Here is a 12192-nt window from a genome sequence, read left to right as displayed (position 1 = left end):
AGCATATGGGTTACTTGGGTTTATAAATAGAGGAATAGAATATAAAAGCAAAGAGATCATGCTAGAACTTTATAAATCATTGGTTAGGCCTCAGCTGGAGTATTGTGGACAATTCTGGGCACCACACTTCAGGAAAGATGTAAAGGCCTTAGAAAGGGTACAGAGGATGTTACTAGGGTGTTACCAGGGATGAGGGACTTCAGTTCTGAGGAGAGGTTGGAAAAGTTAGGACTGTTTTCCTTGGAACAGAGAAGGTTAAGAGGTGAGCTAATAGAGGTTTTCAAGATGATGAGAGGTTTTGATAAGAGTAGATAGAGAAAAATTATTCCACAAAATTCAGCGGGAGGTTAGCGGCAGCGCTAACCGTTAACGGTGTGCGGCACTGCGCTGCCGTCATCGCCATGCGCAGCGCTCTGCTCGCGCCCCAACTCTAATATTGGGTGGCGCCCCCCGACTTAGCACCAGACGCTATGTCCGCCGGGGTCAGGGGGCCTACCTGCGGCCGGAGCGGCGCTAGTTAAAGGGGAGGTGGCGGGCGGCCATTTTTGTTGCTGGCCACCTGCCAGCACCTGCCCCCATTGCTGTCCCAGGCCCCCGTGAAGTCCCCCCCACCTCTTGAGTGCCGGGCTCGTTTGCCAGCATTCCAGATCCCTGGTGGCCCAGCTGGGCGCCGGGATGCGCTGCACCAGGCCCCTCCCCTTTAATAAGGGGAGGAAGGCCTGCAGTACCGCGGCGCGACGTGGCGCTGCGGCATGTAGTGCTGCGATATTGGCTCGCAGCGCCCCAAGAGGGATGCTTCCAGTAGCGCCCCTCCTCCCTCTCAGGGCACTATCTGAGAAAATCGGCCGCGGGGGCGTTAACTTTTTCAGGGCGCTAAAGGGGGCACTACTCAATTTTTCCCCCCATAGATTCAAAATCGTTGGCAAAGAGGGGAGATGAGGAGAATTTTTTTCACTGAGTTGTCAGGATTTGGAATGCTCCACCTGAAAAGGTGGTGGAAACTGATTCCATAAATAATGTTAAAAGGGAGTTGGACAAGTACTTTTGAATGAGGAACTTGCAGGGTTAGTGACAAAAAGCGGGGATGTGGGTCTAAGCCCAAACTGCTCTTTCAAAGAGTCAGCACAGGCACGACAAGCCGAATGGCCAGCTTCTGTGCTGTAAGTTTCTATGATTCTATGATAGCAGAGGGTTCTGATAGTTGAGGTCAACAATTAAGGGCCTTCTGGGTGTAACTTTGTGATCCATCTGTTTTAACACGAAAGTCCATACTTAGGTGATAAAGTGGACAGTGGTTTGGAATAACAACAAGCTGAGGGACGTAGGAGATGTAACACCTGCCCCTATACCTCCCCCCTTCCCACTGTCCAGGGCCCCAAACACCCCTTCCAGGTGAAACAGCGATTTACTTGTACTTCTCGCAATCTAGTATACTGTATTCGCTGCTGACGATGCGGTCTCCTCTACATTGGGGAGACCAAACGCAGATTGGGTGACCGCTTTGCAGAACACCTCCGTTCCGTCCGTAAGGGTGACCCCGAGCTTCCGGTCACCTGTCATTTTAATTCACCGCTCCATTCCCACTCGGACCTCACCGTCCTTGGCCTCTTGTATTGTTCCACGGAAGCTCAACGTAAACTCGAGGAACAGCAAATCATCTTCCGATTAGGCACTCTGCAGCCTTCCGGACTCAATATCGAGTTCAACAATTTCAGATCATAACCTCAGCCCCTATTACACATTTTTTCTTGTAATTTTTCCACTCCTTTCCCCCCTGCCCCCCCTTTCCTTTTGTTTCTCTCTCACACCTGGCAGCTATCTCTTGCCCTGCCAGTACACTTCACACCTAATCTCAGCTATTACTATCTCGTCTAGCTCTTTTACTTCTTTTGTTTCTTTCACTTCTTTTGTCCGATCGCAGCCCTGCCTTCTATCTATTTTCTTTTCTTTCCAGTTTTGAGGAAGGGTTTGACCCGAAACGTCAACTCAAATTTCTCTCCACGGATGTTGCCTGACCTGCTGAGTTTTTCCAGCATTTTCTGTTGTTATTTCGGGTTTCCAACATCTGCAGTATTTTGCTATCGTAGGTTTGATCTTGTTCTCTGCTGAGCTCAGGAGCTCAGTAGCTCTGCTGTGGGCGGGTGCTATGCAAAGGCCAGTAATTGTGTACAGAGAGGAGGGAGAATCAGAGCTAACGTTTCCCATTATCTATTTATTTATTTTCCTTCTCCCCACCTTGCCTCCATAAAGCAACTTCAATGTTTTCTATGTTAAAGGTGCTATATAAAGGCAACTTATTGTTATTTAGTCAACTAGCAGAGTCACACCACGAACCTAGAGGTTGAACTGGCAATTATACGGCAAGCTCATTCAAACTTGTTTTTCCCTCCTTTTTATGCCACTTTATTCCCCTACCTTCCTTCTGTTCCTCTTGTGAGGGCATTGGCTCTTTCTGGGGTCAGATTTCAAGGACTAAAGGGCCCTTACCAAAGTAGTAAATATTCACCTGAGTCTGGACAGGAGGTGTTGGCAGGCTATTTGATCACTGGTGGTATCACAACAGAGCCTGATCTTTTCCTCATCTGATGCCCACTAGCACACAGTTCCAGCATGGGGCGCTGAATAGCACTGAGGAGTGGGAACATTGTCTGATTTTCTGCTTCTTAACCCAGGAATAAGGACAATTGGTGCCCTACCACCTTCCCAGGAGGTCAAATCTGGGACCTTCCTCGTCTATATGGCTCAGCTACTCATCATTTGTTAATCTGGGAACTTATAGTATAGACCTGGGGCTAGATTTTCAGTATAGACAGTTTTGGGGCGCTAACCTTAGCGCCCGCCCGAAGTTAGCGCCCGCCCCAAAGTAGCGCACCGTTGCCGGAAATTCAGTGGCTTCGCCCTAAGAGGTTGGTGGAGTGCTAAAAGAGGCGTTCCACTACTATCTTTAGGCGCTAAGCCGGCGGTGCAGAGCGCAGCGCCCGAGCTCGGGCGCAGCGCACGGCAGACACTCTGGTGCCAGTGAGCTCTTAAAGGGGAAGGGGAGGAGGAGGAGGAGGAGGAGGAGGACATAAATACACCGTTCACAACAACACACTGGATCCTTCCACACAACACATGCAGACTGCCGTTTATAGTGCAGGAGGAGTGCCCTTTAATTTGCGCTCCCCAGGGTGTGTTGCGTTCCATTTTACAAACGCTCTGGACGCCAGCCGCAGAATGGGGCGGTCCGACTGAAGTTTGGATTCGGGGCGGCCAAAGGGCGTTGCACGAGGATGTGACGTCATTTTCTGCGCGCGCATCCGGGCGGCCGCTAAACTTTGCGCCGGCGCTAACGGGCAACTTAATTTGGGGCGGGGCGCAAACTGCGCTGTGCCCGGGCGCTACACGAATAGCGCCCGAAAATCACTTCTCTTAAGGCGCTAACTGCTGGCGCAAGCAACTGAAAATCTAGCCCTTTGTCTTTAATTATTAACAACAGAGGAAAGGTATAAAAAGAATGCCTAATGACCTTAAAATTGATCATCTCTCTAACAAATGACACCTCATTCATAATTGCAAATGGCTGAGTAATCAGCCACACATTGGATGATATGTTTCTCCATTGCTGCCATAAACATTGAAAATTTAGTCCATCTGTAATACGTGCTTGGTACTACAGGGTCTAGTGGGCTCTAACACCTAAGTAGCAGTGGCAAGAACATGAGCATTGGCAGCCTGCCTGTCCCTGCCACTGACCTCTTTTAACTGTTTAGCAGTTTTAACTGTAAGTCTTCCTTTGAGCTTCTCTTTTCACAACAGAATTTTATTGTAATAACTCAGCCCCCATTACATTTTTACTTATTTTTTATCCACACCTTTGTTTTGGCCCTTTTCCCCCCCCACCACCTTTTTTTCTCTCCCACATGGCAGCTGTCTCTCATTCTGCCAGCGCATTTCACACCTAATCTAGAGCCGTCTTTTGTCTCCACTAGTCCTATCACCATCTCGTCTCGTTTTGAATACTTCCTTAATGTCTCTTCACTTCTCTTTTGTTCTCTCCCAGCCTGGCCTCTTAATCTATTTCATTTCCTGTGCTTTTCCAGTCTTGACAAAGGGTTTGACCCGAAACGTTGACTCTGTTTTCTCTCCACGGATGTTGCCTGGCCTGCTGAGTTTTTCCAGCATTTTCTGTTGTTATTTTGGATTTCCAGCATCTGTAGTATTTTGCTATCGTTTTATTGTAATACGTTCTGTTCTCTCAGAAAAATCAAGAATGTTCTCCATAGACGTCAGTAAAAACTCCTGACACATATATATGTACATACAGTGGTCACTCGAAACATATTGGTGCTTTGTATCATTTAAAAGGTTAATTAATAAAATTCTACTTTTTCCTATGATTTTACTTTGCTGAAAGAGGTAGAGGTAGAGTGAAGAGGAAGGGTGGAATAGTTGTGCGCGATTGGAAATCAGACATGGTGATGATAGCCACGTTTAACAATGTGGACAGGCTTCTACTGCTGTTTATGAAAATGTAGAAAGATCGGAACAGGAGTGTTGTGTCTCCTTGTGTTCTTATACTATATATATTACAGACACTTTTAGTTCATTTTAGTTAGTGCTTTTACTTAGCTGTATTCATGCTTTTGTTACAGTGCTGCCGCATGGTGCGGAGTGATACAAGATGTCCGACGCTGCACTGTGCACTGCCCGTGCACAGTGTGCCACATAGCAATATAACTACACCATACCAAAGTAGTTCCATACCAAAGTAGTTCCATTTAACGATGTGATACTATAACAATGTAACAAGGAGTAGGCCATTCAGCCCTCGAGCCTGTTCTACCATTTAATTAGATCATGGCTGATTTGTATCTTAATTCCATCTACCTGCCTTGGTTCCGTAACCCTTAATACCTTTGCCTAACAAAAATGTGAGAGGTATAAACAGGGCAGTTTCACAAAGAGGGGCATGTGCCTCTAAAGGCTTCGACCCTCATCCTGTCTCTGAGTTTGGAGATAAACAAGATATCAGTTCTTCCTCTCTTTTCAAAGTATATTAATTATTCTGCTGAAGACTATTGAGTATCTTCTAGATTTTTCTGAGAGAACAGAATGTAACAGCGTAAAATCTTGTTTTTGCCACTCAATGCTTTGTCCACGCTTGGAGCAGAAGATCGCAAGTAACAGTAACAGAAATCCATTGTACTAACAGCACCATGTGGAAGCAAAGCACAATTCTATTCATGTTGAAGAGGTAAAGATATCTGTGGACATGAACACGTTTACATTTTAAATGCAGTCTTCCCAACAGCTGTGTCAATAGAAAGGCTGCCAATCACAAACCAGTAAATCAGTTCTAGATTTGTCCTTTCTTTCTGCCTCTTCATATTCGTGCTTTGAAAACTGTGCCCAATCTCAAAAGAATTCATTTGGATTAATATTCTAACAGAGCTTTGTTATTATCAATGCTCTGTTAGTAACCAGCAACAAGCCAACATCAAATGCCGCTGAGCAGTGCACGAGTTCAAGGGCATGAATTTAGCAGGACAAGCTGGAACTTTATGAACCCACTCAGAACAGCAGCGATTTCTCCACAGACTACGTCACTACACATTTTGGCAATATATGTGATGGTTGAATGGAACATTCAGGCATCAAAAGAAGTGAAAGCCACTGCATCAGAATTATATGAAGCACAACATCTAAATAAAGTTACATTTATACTACAACTGCAGTGTTGGTGAGAAGCCACTTTGGTTTGCACTGACGTTATGATTAATGTGCAGCCTACATCCAGAACCAAGGCTGAATCTTACTTCGAGGTGAGACTCCCTGAAGAAAAGATTTTCACTCTTTATTTTTGCTCTGGAGTCTGGGTCACTCAGCATTTACACTGCATATGTTTAGCATCAGTCCAAAGCAAAGATTTCTTCACACTGCCACTAAACTTACACGGAAGTACACCTTAAGTTTCAGTATCACTCGCGTAAAGAGAATGAGTCAGTAAGCTTACCTGAATAGCTGAGCCATACAGATCAGAAAATTTCAGTTTCCAAAGCCCTCCAATATTCATTGTCGAGGCTCATGCATCAACAGTGGCCACTTGGGCGAGATACTGGCGAGCAGCTGATAGAGTCATGGAGGCAACACTTTCAGAAAAAGAGGGGAGAAAATTGACAAGAAAAATAAATAAAAACCATTAGACATTCCCGTCTTAGTCTAGTTTGCAGTGAGATGAACAGCTTCACATCTGACCAAAAATGAGCTAGCGTTCTCACTACTGATCGCAGTACAGTGACCCCGCCACCACACTAGCAAAAGAAAAATAATCACATTTATGTAACATCTGATCACATACCTCAGAAACATGTCAAAGTACTTCACGTGCAGTGAATTACTTCTAAGTGAAAGAATAATTTCATAAACAAATAGTGCATCTGTTTATGTAGACAGAAAGATCCCACAAAGAGCAATAAGATTAACAATCTGTTCATCTGCTTTGTATTGGTGGTAGTCAAGGAAAGAATGTTATCTTGCAGCTCCAGAGAACTCCCTGCTCTTTAAATAGTGCCATGGGATCTTTAACATCCACCTGAACCAATGAAACAGGCAAGCAGATCTTCAGTTTAATGTCTCATCCAAGGGGCAGTGCATCTGACAATGCAGCACTCCCTCAATGTTGCACTGAAATTTCAGCCCAATTATTATGTGCTGAAGTTCTGGAGTGGGTTCAACCTGCAATTTTTGACTCTGAGGCAAAACTGATACCAAGTGAGCCAAGCTGACACCTGAAAGTGCATGTATTCTCATTCAATGTCCAGAAAAAAATTGTATTTATATAGTGCTTTTCACATCCCCAGGACATCCTAAAGTGCTTCACAGCCATTGAAGAACTTTTGAACTATCGTCACTGTTGTAATATTGGCAAATGCAGCAGTCAATTTGCACACAGCCAGGTCCCACAAACAGCAGTGAGATAAATGATCAGATAATCTGTTTCAGTGGTGTTGTTTGAGGGATAAATGATGGTCAGGACACTGGAAGAATTCTCCTCCTCTTCTTCAAATAATACCATTGGATCTTTTACATCCACTTAAGACAGCAGGCTAGGCCTTGGTTTAATGTCTCATTGGAAAGATGGCACCTCTGAAAATGCAGCACTTCCTCAGTACTGCCCTGGAGCGTCTGCCTAGATTATGTGCTAAAGTCTCTGAAGTGGGCCTTGAACGCACAACCTTCTGACTCAGAGGAGAGAGTGCTACCACTGAGACAAGGCTGACAACAATAGAAAATTAACTATCCAACATGATGGTGAATTTCCAGCCCATTGTGATCTCATCAATTACAGTACTTCTGAGAAGTTTCAGCAGTGCCAATTTAATGTAGCAACTTCCACATGAAAACCATACTTATTAGTTATTTTAAAAATGAACTTAATGAAAAAAGTTGCAATGATTTTAGTATTCTCTATCATGGTGGGCCAATTCATTTCCATCATGAATTTCTGGCTTGTAATGCTCATAATGCATAAAGACAAAGTCCCTTCAAAATTATATATAGACAGCAAGTGCACAGCTGATAAAAAAATCTTTACTATAATCAGAATGAACACCAACACCAAAAACTGGAATTAATATTTACAGGCCGAAGTGAGGGAGCTTTTACTATGTAAAATCCTCTCTACAATGAGTCAAATTCCACATGTCAGTGTAAGACAAGTTTTCTCATCACAGCTAAATGGTGCCATTAGGGATGTAATGAGGTAAATTTTCCAAAATCGAAATATAGCTTTTTTATTAAGGTTTTTAATAATATAATATAATGTAGTGGTGGAATATATAATGCCATAATACTTGACCTTGCACTGATGACGAATATAACAAAAGTTGTTCATGCCTGCATTCAAAAATCTGGTGAATTGAAGTCTTTTTTTATATAAAGAAAAAGCACATCATTAATATTCTGTCACAGTTCATGAGACTGACAACCTCACAAAGTAAATTAAAACAGATACCATGCCAAACCACTGCTGTAGAAATGTATTCATGCCATTTGTCCAAGATCTGTTTTACCATGATTCATCTGCATGGTGTCAAGAAAAAGTTACGGGTAGGTGAAAATTGTTTGTAAATATATGGACTTCATAAAAGTACTATTTATTGGAAGGAGCGTAGTAGCCAGTACATGAGGGACTGAATGCACAAAATGAAAAATGTTGCAGGTGCTTTGAGAGGGACTTCAATTTTCCTGTACTGAATTTTTAAAATGTTTTTCACTGTTCTCCTGTTGTCGCTTAGCCTCTCTCTCCACATAAACTATCTTCCCCATATTCATGGACACCCCCTTCAACCTTGCCATCTAACGTGCCCTCTCTACACCCATGGTCTTGATCATATACAAGGCCATCTCTGACCACTTCCTTATGTCCCTCACCACCCATATTACCCAAACCCCTACCATTCCCACTTCCTTCTGCGCCACCCCTGAAAAGAACATCTCCAAGTCACTTAGAATTGCACTTTCAAGATGCCAACTGCCTAGCCATTGGCCCTCCGTTCACCACAATACCGCTGCACCTGTCGATCTGCTCAACTATTTCCTCTTATCCACCATTAATGCCCTTGTCCCCAGTAAAATCGTTACTTGCTTCCATCCTGGTCATTCCTCCCGGTATGGCCCCCACCTTCACTCCCTCAAGTCCAAGGGGAATTGACTTGAGCATATCTGGTTTAGACATTCATCACCAGATCTGGCTGGACCACGTCAAGTGCTATCAGGCCTCAACATTCTTTGTTCACAACTCCAGGAACATCATGGAGAGCAAAGATAACCCATGGCTTCTTTTCTACATTACCAACCATCTCCTTAAGCCCCTCTCCACGCCTCCTCCACTCTCACCTCCAACAATGTGCGAGGAGCTCAATCACTAAGATTGAGACCATCCATTCAACTGCATCTGCTGCTTTCCCCTTCCTCTTTTGCGCCATGCCAAACCTCCCTGAAGACTCACCCGTGTCTTTCTCTTCTTTCTCTCCTGTCTTCTCTGAGATTATCCCGTCCATGAGACCCACCTCTTACTCCCGTGACCACATTCCCACTAAACTGCTGACCACCCGACTCTCATTCTTGGCCCCCATGCTAGCTGAAATTGTAAATGGTTCCCTCTCCTCAGGTAATGTCCCATCCCTTTCAAAATTGCCTTCACCCCTTGATTCCTCTGTCCTTGAAAATTACTGCCCCATCTCCAACCTCCTTTTCCTCTCCAAATTATTTGAACGTGTTGTTGCCTCCCAAATCTGTGTCCAACTTTCCCATGACTCCTTGTTTGAATTTCTCCAATGAGGTTTCCGCCCCTGCCACAGCACTGAAAAGGCCCTCATCAAAGTCACAAATGACATCCTCTATATTGTGACCAGTATTCCTGCTAAGGTGTGCGCGTGCAGCCGCACAATAATCTGAAAGGTCCCGTGCAGGCCACTCACTGGCTTTTACATTGTAAATACCGCACATGCGCAGAAATTTAAAGGAACCACGCGTTAAAAGAAACAGGCCACACAGAACAAAAAGTGGCTTGCAGGGAACTTTGGTTGTGACCATGATACACCATCTCTGCTCATCCTCGTTAATCTCCCTGCAGCCTTTCAGGTGGTCGATCACACCATCCTCCTCCAATGCCTCTCCGCCGTTATTCAGCTCACTGGGACTGCCCTCGGTTGGTTCCACTCTTACCTAACTGATCATAGCCAGAACATTTCTAGCAATGGCTTCTCTTCCCACTTCCACAACATTACCTCCAGAATTCCCCATGGATCTATCCTTTGCCCCCACCTGTTCCCCATCTATGTGGTGCCCTATGGCAACATCATCCACAGACATGGGGTCAGCTACCACATGTATGCTGACAACACTCAGCTCTACCTCTCCACCAGCTCCCTCCACCCCCTCCACTGCTTCTGCTGTTAGACTGCTTGCCCAACATCCAGTCTTGGATGACCCACCATTCCTTCTAGTTAAATGTTGGAAAGACCAAAATCATCATTTTAGCCCCCCACCACAAACTCTGTATCCGTGGCACTGATTCAATCCACCTCCCCAGCCATTGTCTCTGGCTGAACTAGGCTATTTGTAATGTTGCCGCCCTATTGGACAATAAACTAAGCTTTGACCCCACATCTTCTCCATCACACAAACCACCTTCTGTAACATCACCTGTCTCCGCCTCTACCTCAGTCCATCTGCTGCTGAAACTCTCATCCAAACCTTTATCACCTCTAGACTTGACTATTCCAATGCTCTCTTGGCCAGCCTCCAATCATCCATCCTCCATAAACTTCAGCTCCAAAACTCTGCTGCCCGTATCCTCTCCCGCACCAAGTCCTGCTCCCCCATCACCACTGAACTTATTGACCTACACGAGCTCTCAGTCCCCCAAAGCATCCAATTTAAAATTCTCATTCTTGTATTTAAATCTTTTCATGGTCTCACCTATCCCTATCTATGTAGCCTCTTCCAGCCCTACAATTTCCCCTGAACACCTTTCCTCTGACTCTGGTCTCTTGTCTATCCCCTTTCCCTTCAGCTGCCTAGAAATTCCTAATTTCCTCCCTAAACCCCACTGACTCTCTACCTTCCTCTCCTCCTTTAAGACTATCTTTAAAACCCACCTCTTTGACCAAGTTTTTGGTGACTCCTAATATCTCCTTTGCCCCTGCGCCCATTTTTTTCCAGATTACATCTCTGTGAAGTGCCTTGGGATGTTTTTCTACATCATAGGCGCTAACTAAATAAAATTGGTATTGTACAGGCTACTGCAGAGTAATCAGGATCGTATACCCAGGCTAATTATTTTCTCTTCTCTACTCCAGGGGTGTTGAGGTTAATTATAGCAGTCAATTGCTGTATGGCTGAAATCAGCTAACTCTGCACAAGCTGAGGATTGAACTTGGTCAGTATGGCTAAATATCACACCATAAAGGAAGTTTACCCACTAAGCCATCAGGGGGCTAATCCGTAATACACGTAATTGATTTTTTTTCTTTTTTATCTCTCCCCTTCCTTTCCCATGTGCATACCATGCATTTTCCCCATTATTATGCTTCTAAGCCTCAAACAATGCTGCTTTCAAGCTGACCAGTAAGGTGACCAGCGACCTGTCTGAATGACTCTTTGATATTCTCTCCCTCCACCTGAGCTGCACATGCCAGGACTGGAACTCATCATGTGCGTTACTGCAGGCACAGGCCTGAATCCTTTCATTCTATAGGACCATGGAGCTCCAGTACGCTGTGGTGCTACTTTGTCGTTTGAAATCAGATTACTTTTTCTAGTTGCTAGTACCATAGACAAACAAATTCACATTTTAACTCTGCTGTAATGCATTGCTCCTGCTTTAATTTGACATGCGGTACTTGTATATTGCACGAAGACCTGTGCTACTGGTTCCCAAGGCCCAGGTCACGTGTGGCTGCCTACAACCTGAAAGTAATGTTGCCGGGACTTGTTAAGACCAGTGTCAGGACCGAGATCTTAGTGAATTCCAACAAGTTTCCTTTTGGGTTACAGCTGGCTGCGTGAAACTGGGAAGTCAGAAACCAGTGGCACTGGCACAGGTCTTTGCATAATATAAAAGTAGCTTTCAATGCCCTCAAAAGGTGTATATGCTTTATTAGGATTTTCTCATGTTCCCACCCCCCACCAAAAGTCATTACATGTCTAGCTTTGTATTGTTTCATTTGCAGGCCCAAGTCGCTCCCATTTTGTTTTCAAATTATAACCTATTTGATGTTTCTCATTCTAGTGTCCTGACCAATATTTATCCCTCAAACAACATCCTTAACAGATTATCTGGTCATTATCATATTGCTGTGCACAAAATTGGCTGCCACATTTTCCACATTACTACAACAACAACTTGTATTTAGATAGCGCCTTTAACATAGTAAAACATCCCAAGGCGCTTCACAGGAGTATTACATTGAGCCATATAAGGAGAAATTAAGGCAGATGACCAAAAGCTTGGTCAAAAAGGTAGGTTTTAAGTAGCATCTTCAAGGAGGAAAGAGAGGCAGAGAGGTTTAGGCAGGGAATTCCAGAGCTTAGGGCCTAGGCAACAGAAGGCACGGCCACCAATGGTTGAGCGATTATAATCAGGATGCTCAAGAGGGCAGAATTAGAGGAGCGCAGATATTTCTGGGGGTTGTGGGGCTGGAG

The 12192-nt window shown here is 44.5% G+C and overlaps 1 protein-coding gene and 1 long non-coding RNA gene across 8 annotated transcripts in view; one reads left to right on the top strand and one right to left on the bottom strand.

Annotated features, from left to right (window-relative positions):
• The window catches only part of LOC147102800 (uncharacterized), a 105982-nt gene that overhangs the window by 18675 nt on the left and 75115 nt on the right, over window positions 1–12192 (bottom strand). Inside the window, exon 3 of the long non-coding RNA XR_015073114.1 lies at window positions 5996–6131. This is a non-coding gene — a long non-coding RNA (uncharacterized LOC147102800). The remainder of the gene's footprint in view (window positions 1–5995; window positions 6132–12192) is intronic.
• Window positions 1–12192, top strand: part of sdk2b (sidekick cell adhesion molecule 2b) — a 1061066-nt gene that overhangs the window by 982229 nt on the left and 66645 nt on the right. The window lies entirely within an intron of this gene.

This window comes from Somniosus microcephalus, chromosome 21 (assembly GCF_052327205.1).
Source record: "Somniosus microcephalus isolate GS21.2 chromosome 21, FLI_Smic_1.0, whole genome shotgun sequence".
NCBI lineage: Eukaryota > Metazoa > Chordata > Chondrichthyes > Squaliformes > Somniosidae > Somniosus > Somniosus microcephalus.
This window is presented reverse-complemented; position numbering and strand designations above follow the sequence as displayed.